The sequence below is a fragment of the Neopelma chrysocephalum genome, unplaced genomic scaffold (assembly GCF_003984885.1).
Source record: "Neopelma chrysocephalum unplaced genomic scaffold, ASM398488v2 Primary Assembly neopelma1_92, whole genome shotgun sequence".
Lineage (NCBI taxonomy): Eukaryota > Metazoa > Chordata > Aves > Passeriformes > Pipridae > Neopelma > Neopelma chrysocephalum.
Genome location: NW_020897754.1, coordinates 829,400 through 843,871, shown reverse-complemented (window position 1 = coordinate 843,871; position 14,472 = coordinate 829,400). Strand labels below are relative to the sequence as shown.

At 40.5% G+C, this 14,472-nt stretch overlaps 1 protein-coding gene across 3 annotated transcripts in view; it reads left to right on the top strand.

The window, feature by feature from the left end:
* Nucleotides 1-14,472, top strand: part of RASSF8 (Ras association domain family member 8) — an 81,803-nt gene that overhangs the window by 36,279 nt on the left and 31,052 nt on the right. Inside the window, exon 1 of one of the 3 annotated variants that reach the window (XM_027693534.1) lies at nt 11,314-11,463. The exons of the other annotated variants lie outside the window; for them this stretch is intronic. The gene's annotated coding sequence lies outside the window, so the exon portion shown is untranslated. Of the gene's footprint in view, nt 1-11,313; nt 11,464-14,472 lie in introns of those variants that run through there. 3 annotated transcript variants of the gene reach the window in all.

Here is a 14,472-nt window from a genome sequence, read left to right as displayed (position 1 = left end):
GGAAGAGTTTCTTCACTGAAAGGGTGGTGAAGCATTGGAAGGGGCTGCCCAGGGAGGTGGTGGAGTCCCCATCTCTGGAGGTGTTCAGGGAACAACTGGACGTGGCACTCAGTGCCGTGGTTTAGCTGACAAGGTGGTGTTTGGTCCAAGACTGGACTGAATGATCTTGGAGGTCTTCTCCAGCCTTAGTGATTCTGCATAAGGAGTTGTCCTCAGCTCTGCAAGTCAGACATTGCCAAAACTCCAGAAAAGCAGACGGGAAAAGTAGTAAACAGAAGCAGGTAATGGTTTTCCTGACAACATGATTAATTTTTGATATCAGAAATATCAGAACTTAGAATCCATTGCTGTAAAAATATATCCTGTCAGACTATGTATTGGTATGACTTTTCTTATCAGTTTGATTCCCCCCCCCCCAAGCCCCCTGTTTTATGATGTAAATGAGATTGGTGAAGCAAGTGAGAGAAACTCAGAATGCACTTTCTTCTCTGGCTTGTCACCACTCACGGGCCTTGCTTAAGGCTGGTTTGCCTTTTGTACAGGTCAGCTTTTCAGTGATCGACTTCTATATGAGTCACACCTCCTGTGTTTCTGTGTGTGGCTACCATTCTGCAACTCCTGCTGCTGTAGTAGTATTCTATTGATAACTGGAGCAGGTGAGGGAACCAGTATAACTAAAGAGAATAAAATTCCCTGGTCATTTGCCAAAATGAAAGCTTGTCTCTTGTTGAAGTTCTGTGTATCAGAAGTACAGATGAGGATAAATGTACAATGGCTTTATCTTACTGCAGAAAAAGCTGAAGCAAATCGTCGTTGCTGTGTAAGGATAGATAGGAATATTGCATGACTGAAAGGATTTACTTTGTGTTGTCCTTAATATAGTGTAGAACTAGTAGAAATTCTTCTGCACATATATAAAATGCACTCTGTGCTACATAGGAGCTTTGCCAAAGTGTAGCACGTGTGTGAGTACGTACAGCATAAAAAATGCTGTGTTGTCTTGGAATCTGGCTTTAGACACTGTCTTAAGCTGTCCTGTATTTGAGAAGGATTTTTTTGATTATTCATTAGAGTACTTTCAGTCTCATATTGTAGGCATGTTACGTGTCTCTTTAATATACATCAATTGGTCATTTTTCTTCTAAAACAAGCATTTTTAGGGAAGGAATTGCTGCCTGCAACCAGCAACATGTTCTTGCTAAAGATTGTGGTGGTTCCATGTGGTGGAATAGTACAAGCAATGTCCTGCTGGCTAAAACAGGGTGCAGAATTCATAGAGACACTGGTCTCTCACTTTTTCCCATGTGGCATTTAGCCAGAGTATGTATATGTTAACCTGTAACTCCAGGAAATTTGGAATGCAGTGGTGTTTGGGCCAGGTTTTCTCCCGCCACGTTAAAATATGTTGTTGACTGTATTTGAATAAATTCCTTTCAGTGGAGCCAGTTTGTGGCTGTCTGCCAGGTGACTGCAGTGTCAATCCTTTATTTGTCACTTTGAAACAAGTCATGTGAGTTACAGTCTTTGAATGATTTTACTGTGTGAGAACAGAAGGTATGTGCCTGCTGAAAATTCATCAGGATGGTGCTTGCCCATCCTCACGTGGGGAGAGTTACTTATTTACCTCTACGAGTTTTGAATAAAGCAATTTGGTTTGTCATCATAAGCATCACTAATCTAATTTGTTGTTATTATATGAATTTCTTTTGTTGTTATTATATGACTTTCTTTTGCTATCTGTTTTGGGGCATGAGACAAAGGGTCAGCTTGTAGTGTGTGGTTTATTAAAACACTTTTTCCCACCTGAAATCATGGAGTCAGATTTTTGTACTTAAAAAAAAAAAGAGATCAATCCACTTTTATTCAGTGTTAATAAATAAAACGATGAAGAAAAGCAACATTATATGTATATAAATCAGTGGTTCCTACATGTTTTTGATAGTCTTTGCAGCCTGGTTCCCTCATCTTGGAGAGAAGGCAGTAGAACTGAAAAATGCTTAGAGGAAGGTAGTAAAGTTGAGAGATGTGAGCAATTCAGCAATTTAGGAATTTTCAGTCCAAAAAAAACCCAGCTTAATGTGGGAGAGAAGCCTATGAAATGCTGAACGAGGTGAAGGCAAACAGAACTTTTGTTCACTCTGGCAGCACAAGAACCAGTGGACATCAGATAAAGCTGGTCAGAACCTAGATCAGAACGAACAAACAAAAGCAGGTCATTTCATACTGCAGGAATTAGATCCGCAGAATTCCTTGCCATGAAGCTGTGGAGACTGAAGAGAGGAGGAGAATTCCTGTGGATGACAGTAAACACCTTGGTCTTGGTCCACTATGCTGCCTCTTACAGCCTTTGGGTGTTGTAGATCCTCTGGAGTTGTCTCTGTGACTTTGAACACAAGGATTTTTGGGGGCTGCAGTGTGTGGTTCGAGGCCCTTTCACTTCTTCATGAAACTTTCAGTTGATAAGTTAGAATTTCAGTCGTGTCTCTACTTGATTTCAGAACAGAGGAGTGACTTTGGCAAATGCTTTTCTTTCACAACTTCAAATATGAGAAGTGGACAAAAATACACCTTTTTTTTTTTTTTGAAGCTCGGTGTAGGTCTAATGACCCTCTAAATTGAATTAACTTGCACAAAGTCTTAAATACAGTTCAGAAAACTTGTTTTTTGAGAGACATTTCAGAGGCATTCAGGTTTTTTGCACAGTGATATTGGATTCATCTTCACTGGTGGTATCTACTGAAAGAAATTAATAGATGGGACAAGGTCCTGGGTGCTTTCTAAAAGGATCTATGCTTCAGGGAGAGTTTTTCTCTGACATGCCAGCGAGTTCTGGTTGAGGTGAGAAATAATCTCAGAGGAAAAGTGCTGCCTCTCACATTTTCATTGCTTCCCTTGCTTACTGTGTGCACACCTTGTACTGTCTGGGTTGAGTCAGCACAGGGAGAAAAAACCAAGATTCCTTTGACGGTGGTATCACTGGGATCCTTGACTCTTTCTGCATTCTTTGGATTACAAGAGATACTTTTCATCTCTTGTCTCTCTTGAGTTGAACACTGCACAATGTACCTCTTGTTTCCTTGCTATCTGTGTTGCACTTGTTCAGACTGGTGGGATGGCAGAGCTGAAACCGAAGATTCCATGGCTTGTGCATCCGTTTCTTTCCTTTTCCTCGCTTGTTCACATTTTTATTACATGTAGCTTCTTGCTTTCTCATGAAAAGAAGCTCGTGAGGCTTCTTTTTCCTCGCTTTGTCTTATGTAAATCTGTCCTTACATAAAACTTGGATTTTTATATCCACATCTGAGGGGTTTGTTTACATTTGGAGCACCAGTACTTCAAGGTTTTGGAATGCATTTCAAGTTGAATTCTGTGACTGTGGTTCTGAGGAAATATACTGGTCTAATGGTTAAAAAAAATCAAATTAAAATTCTACCAGTGGTTTTTCAGGGTTGAGATTCATCTCTTGCTTGCCAACCAAGGGCAAACTGAAAATGGAATGTAAGTGGAGACAGTATGTCTGGAAAGAAGGACAGAACTATTGATAATGAATGACAGGGAGGGTGGTGTGTGGAAATGCCACTTACGTGAAGAGACAGGAATCCCTGGCTTTTCTGCTTCAAAAATATTTGATTCTTGAGACATGGGTTGCCTTGGCTGAGCCCTGGGTGTTGCAAGCAAACCATTTCAGACTTTTTTTTTTTCCTATTAATTTATTGAGCATTGGCAAAGTTTGCATCCTCACACTGCTCTGCTTCCTGTATTGTTGTTTTCTGTAGAGCGGTGAAAAGAATGGGATCATGTGTTTCCTGTGGACTCGTAACTTTAAATTTAAAGTTAACCTGATTTAGTCTGGTTTTTATTAATTTATTGATCACTAGGGAATCCTGCAATATTCTAATCTTCGCAGTAGCAAGATGTAGAAGTCCTCACCTGAGGGGTGATTAATGATTCACTGTCATTAAATATTTGAGAGGAAAAATGTGCCTATTACCCAACTTCTAACAGTAGCTCAAAGTTTTCCCACTTCATTTACTGCTGTGTAAACATCAAAATGTAGTTTTCCCAGCCTGCAACTGCAGAGATAGTATTGTTTTTCACACTAATCGCAATGCACATTAGTCATTTCTTTCTCTGGCCGGAAAGAAACTCAGCTTTTTGGAGGCATGTCATTCTGATATAATCTTTTCTCTTTGTTCCACGAAGGTTTGGCAAGTCTGGCGACTGCACAGCTATCCTTTGTAGGAAGCAATGTTAAAAAAGCAGAATTTCTAGGCTTTAAAGAAATAAAAGTTTACCTTTTGAGTTTTAGTTGTTAAGGAAACATGCTTTAGTAGTTGATATCTTGGAGCGAGGAGGAAAAAATAGCAGCTAAATGAAGTCAAATTTAAATGCATCTCACTTGTCAAATCTGCAGAAAACTCACAAATACCTCCAAATTAATATTCAGGTCATTCATAACTAAATATGTGAATGCCTGTCTTACTTTACTCTGGAAGTCTTTGTACTTTCAAAAGTAATTTCAGGTTTCTTTCGTATAACCTTTCCTAGGTCTGAGGAGATTTCTAATTGAAGTCTTAAAGCTTCTCCAGGAAGCAGTAGAACCACACAGCTTGTCACGGTGCTGGCCAAGCCTGACACCTGTCACCTGGAACAGGATTATTGCATTTTGGACAAAGCATCCCTTTGAATTCCATATAGCAAGGCTTTGTTTCTTCACAAAAAAAATCCCACCAAAAACAAAAACCCAAAACCAAACCTGAAGGCCCCTCTGCTTTCAAAGAAAACCAAAAGGTTAAGATTTCAGATTCCTTCTAAAATCAAATATTCAGTGTGTCTTTTTGTCCTGGATGAAGAACTATCATTGTTTTCAGGGTGGTCTTTTTCAGTTCACCAGCAAAGTCCTTTTCAAAATACAAGCATTAAAAATTAAGGGGCTTTTTTTTTTTTTACACACAGCCCTTTTTTTTTTCTTTTCCCCCTTCAGCTCCCTGTTCCATCCCTAGGCTTCCCCATCAGTTTGGATTATTAGGAAGGAAGGGAAGCAAAGTGTTAGACTACCAGAACTCATTGCATTGTATTTTTGCTTAACAGGTCAGTGGTGAGCACACTTCTTAGTAAGGTCAAAGCCTCTCCCTTGCCAGAGGGCCTTTGAATTGGCATTTCTACCCCAGCCAGACTGCAGGATTGTCTAAGCTGCATCTCCTCAGCTGAGTACATTGAGACAGTTTGCTGCTTTCCCTCTTGAGGGCCGTGTCTCTGGGGTATTCATGGAGTTCAGGGAACACCATGTGAAATGGGAGATTGTCTGGAATGGCTTTCCTCAGAATCCTGTAGCCATCTCATTGGCACAATTTCTTAGGGCATATGAGATACTCATTTAATGCTTTTGGGGATAAATATCTCTTAAACCAGGGTGTTGGCAAGGAACTGGTCTGTGCATTTGTGCACTTGGGCATTTCCCTGAGAAAAACTATGTACTTGTAGTGCAAGCACTCAGTCTGAAGTCAGAACATAGTTTAGGAGGTTATAACTTTATTTCACTTTCCTGCCCCTCTGCTCAGCCCTGTGAGGCACATCTGGAGTGCTGTGTCCAGTCCTGGGCTCCTCAGGACAGGAGGGACATGGAGATCCTGGAGTGGGTCCAGCGGAGGCTGCAGAGATGATTCAGGGCCTGGAGCATCTCCCTGAGGAGGAAAGGCTGAGGGAGCTGGGGCTGTTCAGCCTCCAGAGGAGACACTGAGAGGGAACCTCATCCATGTGTGTCAGCGTGTGCAGGGAGGGGACAGAGGATGGACCAGGCTCTGCTCGGGGGTGCCCAGCAGTGGGACAAGAGACCATGGGCAGGAACTGATGCCCAGGAAGTTCCACCTGGACACGAGGAAGAACTTCTTTGCTGTGCAGTGACCAAGCACTGAACAGATTGCCCAGAGAGGGTGTGGAGTGTCCCTCACTGGAGATTCTGTGCCATGTGCTCTGGGATGACTCAGCTTAAGCAGGGAGGTGGGACCAGATAACCCACTGTGGTCCCTTCCAGCCTGACCCATCCTGTGATACTGCTCTGGTTTTTAAAGGTGTCTGTAGCCAGATCCTTGCTTTCAAGAGGTGTTATGTGCATGCCTAATTTCCCTGTGAATCCATCAGTATGTACGAAGTGAAGCATGTGTTCCAGCCTCTTTAGGCTTGGGGCTCTCTCCTTGTTTAAGTGGAAAATAGGAGCTTGCAAGAAACATTGGCACTATATCTTCTCTTGCCATGTCCAAGAACTTTACTTGCAAAGTACAGACTCCATCGTTGTTAGACTAATTTAGTATCATAAAATATATTGCCAGTAATTTGCTGTTGTTAGTTGAAATGGAGGTATCTTGTTCTGGAGCATGCTTGGGCAATGGATGCTTAATTTTGTTGGCAACCTTTATCATATAAAAGGTAAAAAGAGATTAACTAAAACACAGCTACCATGTGTATATATGGCCCACTCCTCTTCTCCATGCTGGAAAAAGTTATTAGATTTTATTGAGATGCTTTTAGAACCCTGTCTATCCAGAAAGGAAAGCAGGTAATAATTACTCTGCTCAAGCAGAGGGTTTTTTAGTAAATGGGAGAGGAGTGACTGTATGGTGATGGTCATTTGTGGATACGTTTGGATTTTTTTCCTCTGGAAATAATGCTTTCCTATATGTTTTTATCTTGGTTTAGAGAGGCTCAGACAGTGTCAGATAGCTGTAATCCTACTTGAAGAGGAAATGCTGTTAGTGCCCTTTCTGTAACACAAACCAACAGGTTATTTTGTTGTCTCTGGTGAAATCCTTTTATAAATGTTTAGAAGACTTGCATCTGAAGTAGGCCCATAGTCAGGAAGCTGAAAATTGTTGTTCTGCTGATGGTCCTGTAATGATTGAAGTTTATTTACCATTTTAAAGTATTTCTAAGTATAATCTGGATGGAAGTAGCTCTAGCTCAGCTCCTGGTTTTGCCTATGCACAGGCAGTGCAAGCTGGAGGCACAAATAAATGTACGTGGTAGTACAGACTCTCAAACTAAAATGTGACAGAAATGCCTTTTTTTTTTTCAAATTTGTTGGGTGTATTTACATGCTTTATGTGCATTTTAACATGGTTATTTGAGCATATGAGAAGCATCTTTGACAAACACAGTGTTATCAGAGACTTTCAGGAGGGTTGTGTAAGTTATTGATTGGGAAGCACAACTCAGTGTGGGAGTCCTTGTCAGATAAAAGTCATAAATCTTGGCCCACTATTCAGAACATGCAATTCCCTCTTTCCTACACCTACTTTTATCACCTTTTTCACATAAGCATGAAGTGTTGGCTGGAATGCCACAAAAAATATATATAATATTATATGTAATATTCAATAATCCCACAAAAATCCTAGAAGAAGTACTGATAACTTCTGATGAACATCTATAATAAAAGCTTTTTGGTGAGATTTAAGACTATTTCACATCTTGGTATTGAAATCTACTTCAGAATTTGATGAGGAAAAGAAATATCCTTCTTTCTTGTTTATTTTGTGTCTGAAACACTACCTTTGTAGAACAAGTACAGTGGTTTTACTAGAGAGAAACAGAGGAAAAGAACATCAGGAGTGTATTGTGCAGTTGAGGGTTCAATCTCTTCAATATACCCTTAAGTTTCTTTAGAGGATTGAGTTTTTTTGGTGGGGGGAGATTTTTTGAGTGGAGGGTAAAGGATGAGAGGTGAATCTTTGCCATCTTCATAGCTAAAGAACCTCATATTTTCTTCACTGTACAAACACGAAAATTAAATGAGAATTCGGGGAATCCCTAGAAAAATAAGTTGTAAGTAGCAGCAGTTTCCATCTCACAGCTCGTGTGGTCTGAGATAGAAGAAAATACAGATTTTCTGCAAGTTACTTATTAAACTTTCCATTTTCAATTCCAAGTGGGGATATAAATCTTGCCCTGTATGTAGCTGATGCAAAAGCTGTGGCTGAACTGAAGAGAGAACTTTATCTAGAAAATACAGGTAGTAATGCAGTTTTACAGTGGAATCTCAAATGCCTTTACTTTCTTGGGAGATGTGTCAAAAGTACCTACAGAATTACTTAAATCACCAACTTCTCTTTACTGTCTCGGTGCTTGTAACTTCCATGTTATGGAAGTGCTTTTCAGGTAAAGGAAAATAGAGATTTTAAAATAACATGGAAAGGGACCTGTATGTCATAGTCTGTCACAAGTGGTTTAGATTCTTTTTACTGCGACATGTGAAGTCTGCTGTGTTAGACAGAGATTCTGAGTTGAATCCATCACTTCTGATATTAAAAACAACCCCAAAATCTGAGATATGCAGATATAGCGATGGTAAAATATGCCCTTGAGCCTCAGCAGACCCTTCTACAGGGGTATAAAATGGGTATAAAGGCATATGTTATAATAGCACAGTCCTTTTCCTGGCTATGCCAGCAAGGCTTTATGGACTAAGTTTGCACTTATAAGCTTGCAGAAGTTTTGGAATAATGAGATAAAGTGCTTACTGGTCACATGGATATGGTATCCACTCACTTTAAAGCTTCTAGGAATGTATCAGATGGTGGGGGTTTTGGGGACAGTTTATTTTTTTAAAAATAAAAGTCAAGTAGCACTGGTTCTTCCTAAAGACTGAAAACTAAACTAAAGCTTCCATCTCACCTCTCCTTCAGTATCAAAACCGCAGGGCATGTATGCCTTGATAAGCTTGGAAAAGTGGTTGTGATGCTGAATTCCCTGGTTTTAAGGTAGGAGGGCTGGAATGCCGTGGTGTTCCCTTGGCAGTTGGGTTTGGCTTTCATTACATTCTATTTAACAAAACTTTTGCCTCAGTACTCTCTCCTGACACCTGACACTTGTCCTACTTGGATGGATTCCTCCATGGAGTGAGAGGCTGTGCCTGTCTGACAGTTTTACATGACAAGCTCCATTGGCAGCGATTTGTGCAGAACTGGGTTTGAATTGAATTAAGGTTTCCTATTTTTAATTAGGCTTTACACTGTGTTTTAGTGTTTCCCATTTTCTTCAGCTTTCTCTTGCTTCAGTGAGTGAATACCTGTGTGTAATGAGTCATTATGGCCTGTGAGCTGATTTTTATGTTCTCTTGGGATCGTGCAGGGGATTTGGAGTGTGGGGTTTGGGGATTTTTGAGTGCCAGTGCTGGCTAAATATTGAGACTATAGATTGACCTGTGCAAGAGGTTTCCTGTAGTCTCTACACAGGTATTGCCTGAGGCCAATTTAAGGATCTCGGAGCCTGAAGCTCAGTCTACACCTTTGCTGGTGCAGTTTTAGTCTCTTCCCACATGTTCTGGCAGTGAGGTGGCACTGACACCACAGGACATAAGTAGGTTAAAGTTTTGTGCAGCTCTGATAAGTTGTATGCTAAGAAAAACTCATGCTGGACTATTTCAGATGTTTTAGGGGGAATCTGCTGTCTTTTCAGCGGGGGTACAAATAATGTTGCTCTGTGGTGGACTCCTCCATTTGGGAAAATGAGTGATTTTTTTTTTTTTACCATTGTGTTTGGGTCAAGGCGTCATCCTTGGCACTTCTGTCTGACAGAGACAACTTCAAGGTTAAAAGTAACCATAGATTAGATAACTCGAGTTGGGCTTCAAGGTGAAATCCTGTTTCATAAAGTACTTGAAGGGCAACTTGACCTCTGCAAGGAAGTTAAAAAAAAAAAAAAGAGAGACAAAAAACGTGGAGCCTGAACATTATCCACCAATTATATTGTACTACACTCTGCATTTCTGCTCATCTTGCAACATCGTAAGGAGTGTTGGCAGAAGCAAGAAATCCTAATAGTTCTCTTTTAGCATAAAAGGACTGAAAGTTTAACTGATCCCACTGCTCCCTGGATGCTGAAATGTGGAGACTTTTTAACACTTTGTGGTGCTGATTCATTTGAACAGTCTTACTTGATCCACAGCTTAAATGTTGCTTCAGGTAAGCTAAACACTGGCTGTTTGACTTCCCAGTTGGTGTATTTGCAGTAACCTGTTCTTATGTGCTGACAGGCAGTAAGAATCACAGAGCAATTTAGGATAGAGAGAACTTCTGAGATTGGACTGAGATGATCCAGCACTTGTCCAAAGCATGTCCTAGAATGAGACTGATACACTGCATTGCTTTGGAGTGCTTTTTTCAAACCTTGCTGTCCCTGTGGTGTATTTCATTATATTAAAATACAGAAAATCTAAAAGGTTCTCAGTGAATTATATGTTCAGTTTATTTAGTGTGAAGGTGTGTCTGTTTTCAGGTTTTTTTCCCTCTTTTGGCTTAATCCTTTGAGAAGACTAAAATGATTGACGTTTGCTTCATGAAGGTTTAACTTTGTTTTCCTGTTATTGAGTAGCTGATGCAGGGATATGCATTTGGTCCTGGGTTTAGTTAGTCCCTGTTGGTCTTTTAGGGTGTTTAAGAAGAGAGCTTTTGTGTTTTACCCTCTGGAAGTTAATTTAACCACGCACCCAGTGCTGTTCTGCAGATCCTGGTGCACACTTTTCTCCCTGTGCCATGGGAAACCTACAGTGAGAGCCTCCTGTGTTCCCATCTTTGCTGCCAGGGCTGTGTAAGCATTTCTGTGAAAGGATTTTTTTTAATCCAAAGTCTGTAAGCAGTATTAAAAACTGAAAATTCTTCCATACCATAAGAATGCCTTTAATTACCAGATTTGTAGAGCTAAAATCCCTCTTGCCTTTTTTTTTTTTTTCAGTCTAATGTACATTGGGGGTATTCTTGGCTTCATGACAAGAGGAATGATACATGCAATCAGCTAAGATAATACTTATCTGAAAGTAGAAGGTGAGGTTTGAGGCCCTTCAAACAAAGAAAGACCTAGAACCCTGCTCTCCCATTTCAGGAGTAAATGTTCTGAGCTGCTACACACGGTCTCCTCCTTGTCCCTGGGTCTGGTGTGCAAATCCAAAAGGAAGAATTAGGTACTAAAGTTCCTGAGGAGGACTTGGAGCTGTGAACATTCCCCATCTTCACCCAGCCTGGCTGAAGAGCCTGAACAAGGGAGAGGTGCATTTGCAGGTGCCTCTGTCCCTGGGCACCGTGATGCTTGGTGGCTGTCCCCAGATATTTACCCCTCTCCTTTGGCTGCACTGTAGGGAGCTCTGGCCCTGCAGGTTTTGTTGAAATCCTCTCCTGAAGCCCAGAAAGGTTGTAGCCATGTCCAGCATGCCCTTGAAGAGGTCTTCCTCTTGGTCTGTCTGTACCAGAGAATGTAACCCTACAGAGCTGCTTCCAGAAAACATCCTGCAGTGTTGTCTTAAATACTGCTTTCTAAATGCAGATTTCTGAATTTCTGGATGCTGAAGTACTATCAGCTGGAATTTGGTTTCAAGCCTGAATCCATGCTGCTCAGATATCTGTTCTGACACTGTTATCCTAAATAAATACACTGCTGCATGAGCACTTTGAAGAATATGTGTTCTGATGGCAGGTAAGAACTCATATCTGCACTTGCTTTTGCATTTCTGCAGGAGTAATATTTGGGAGCTGATGGCATGTGGAAGAAAACATTAGAACTTGGGCAGGGCTGGTGTCTGATCTGCAGGTTTTCTTAGCATGTTTGTCCTTAAAAGTATGTTTTGACAGAGCACAGCAGTTTCTGTTCAGCTGGTGGTGGATTACGGTGGTGTTGATTTAGGCTCCAGAATCCTTGTATTAGATTGCTGCTTGTCAGCAAAGTGCAGGATATACCACATGGAAACAGTGTGACCCCAACTCCAGCAGTGGAATTCAGATAAAGTGATACTGTTTTCTCTCCTTTTTTTTAATTATTATTTTTCTGGTAAAAGGCACGAGTTTGCATGAGCATAGCTGTATCTTGCAGTTGAATCTGCCTTAACTTTGTGAAAGCAAATATTTCAGGAATAGCTTTCTTAGGATACACCAGGTGTTAAAGCACTACTAAAGCAAAAAAATGTATTACTAACATTGAAAGCTCTCAGGTTTTGTTCAGCCTAAACATTTTGGCTTCCTATTTCTAGGATCCCAGTGAGCTTTTGTAAGTGGAAGAACTGAAAACAGTTGAACAAGCAGGACTTCAGCTCCAAAGTTGTTTTTAATTAAAGGCTCTCTCTTTTGCAGACTACTCCCACATAGAGGGTTGGAAGCTCCTAAATTTCCATGCATAGAATTTTTCTTTATTCCCCTGGGATGACAATGGACTTGACCACCTACAAAGAATGCAGATATTGCAGTGAAAGCAAAAAAAAAAAAGCTTCCTCTCCCGGCAGAGATTGGCTGGGAATGAAAATAAGAGCTGGAAGTTTTTGGTTGTGCTGTTCTTCTTGCAATCCATGTGCAACACAATTTCATTTTACAGAGAAATCCAAGCTGTCCAGTCTTGAATATGCTGGTTGCAAACACACAGAGGAATTCTCAGGCAATGAGGGTAGATGTTCCAGGTCAAAGTTTAGGGTGGTCAGTATGTCAAGGAGGGAATTGCACTCAATTTCAGGTTATGGTAAAAATGCATTAAAAGTGACCTTACTGTGAACTTTAATCAGGGGACCAGATTTCTACCAGTGAGAGCAGGTTTATTCCTTTTTTTTTTTTTTAATCTTTTCAAAAGATAAAATTGCTTCTAAAAGCAAAAAGGGAAAACCAATCAAAAGTTTGTGATTGAAACATTGTGATGAGCTTGTTCTTATCAGTTACCAGTGTGTAGCTGTTATGGTTCATTTGGATCCCTCAAATTTATGGGACAACATCCTCTGTAAATTAAGCTTTATTTTATGAGCTCATTAGGAAAGAAAACAAACATGATAAATAATCGTGTCTCTTCCAGTGCCTTCCCTTCAGAGGAGTGCCACTTTATGTGCACAATTTACACAAGAACATTGCACTCTAAAATGATAAAGGTTTGGGCAATCCAGTTCTCCTAGTTTTGAAAGGATGTGGGTACCTTGAGAAGCAGAATCATGAAATGCAAAGAACTGCCATTGCAAATCCCGTGACAATGCCCAGTTTTCCATGGTTGGTTTCTAGCAGATAACCATTAAATTATTGCAGACATTCCCTCTATAATATATAATGGACTCTCCTATAAAGTTAATCATAACAACTGTTTCTATGACTGAGAGGAGGAGAGAAGAAAGAAGGAGGAGGGTTCTTTAGGTGACTAAATTGCCAGGGGTTCCTTGGAAAACTTGAAGCTCACTCAATAATTAACATAAAAGTTGTTTGCCCTTAAAATGAAGGCATACAGCGAAAAACTGAAGCAAAGAAAACACCCCAGAAGATGGGGATCTTTAGCAAATGAGATCAAAATTTTGAGTCACTGGAGTACATCTGTTTTGGGCCACTCCATCTGAGGTGTTTGACACGATTGAAGTTGCAGGGCCTGAGGCCTCAGCACTTTCTGGAAATTAAAGCCCCTTGAACATTTGAAACACACAGGAACATGTGCTACATGAATAATCTTAAAGTAGCTGCTATTGAAACTATAGGCCTTTAGTGTCACCTCTTCAACAACACAGATGTCCAAAGGACTCGAATGGTTCTGGGGTTTTTACTCTCCTTTTTTAATATAGACCTGCTTTATATTCATATAACGTAAAACTCTATTGCACTCTGTGCTAAAGGTGCCCAAGACACAGACTGTTGAACTGTTCCCCAGGATTGCTAATGCCTAATACCTTCTTCAGTGGAATGGATTCCATCTTTTTGATAAAGACACTTAGAAGCACATGGGCAATTTGGACATGGATGTTTAATGTGGCTTTACAATTTGCTCATTAGAAAAAGCCCAGCCAACCAAACCTTAATTCTCTTTTCTGGTACTTGTGTAACTGTGTGTCGGGGGGTTGGGTTTTTTTGTGTGTGTGTTTTTTTTTTTTTGGTTGGTTTTTTTGTTTGTTTGTTTTTTTAAGTTTAGATGTCGTGTTTTGGATGTCTGGGCTCATGAATGCTTTATTTTTTGGTAATTTTAATCTTTATTTGCTCACTAGCTTATGATCAGCACAAACTTTCTGTGGGTGCCTCCCCTTGAGTTCTTTCCGGGGTTTGGATTGCTTGGTAGGTAACTGTGCTTAATAAGCCATTCTGCTCTCCTAATGTTACCTGGGATTGTACACTTCCATAGCTGCACATCAATAAAGACTAGAAATCCCAGCAACCACTTCTCATTTAAAAGAAAAGAAAACCAGGCTCCTTTTATTAAGATCCCTCACTTAGCTCTAAATCATTAACCCTGCCTATTAACTCATTCACTGCTGCTGGTGGCTCTCCAGTCTGTGTTTTCTTCAGTACCAGTGTCTGACATCCCACATATCTCATAAGTTCAGAAACATTTGGTGAAGATCCATCGTGATAAGAGGAATGATGATAAAATTCCTTCTGGAGGGACAAGCTTACTTCCAAAAGGCTTGATTAATTCGCCCATCTTCTGGGTACTTTCCAGCTCTTTACATCACAACTGTGTTTGTCTTGGCCTCCCTAAAAG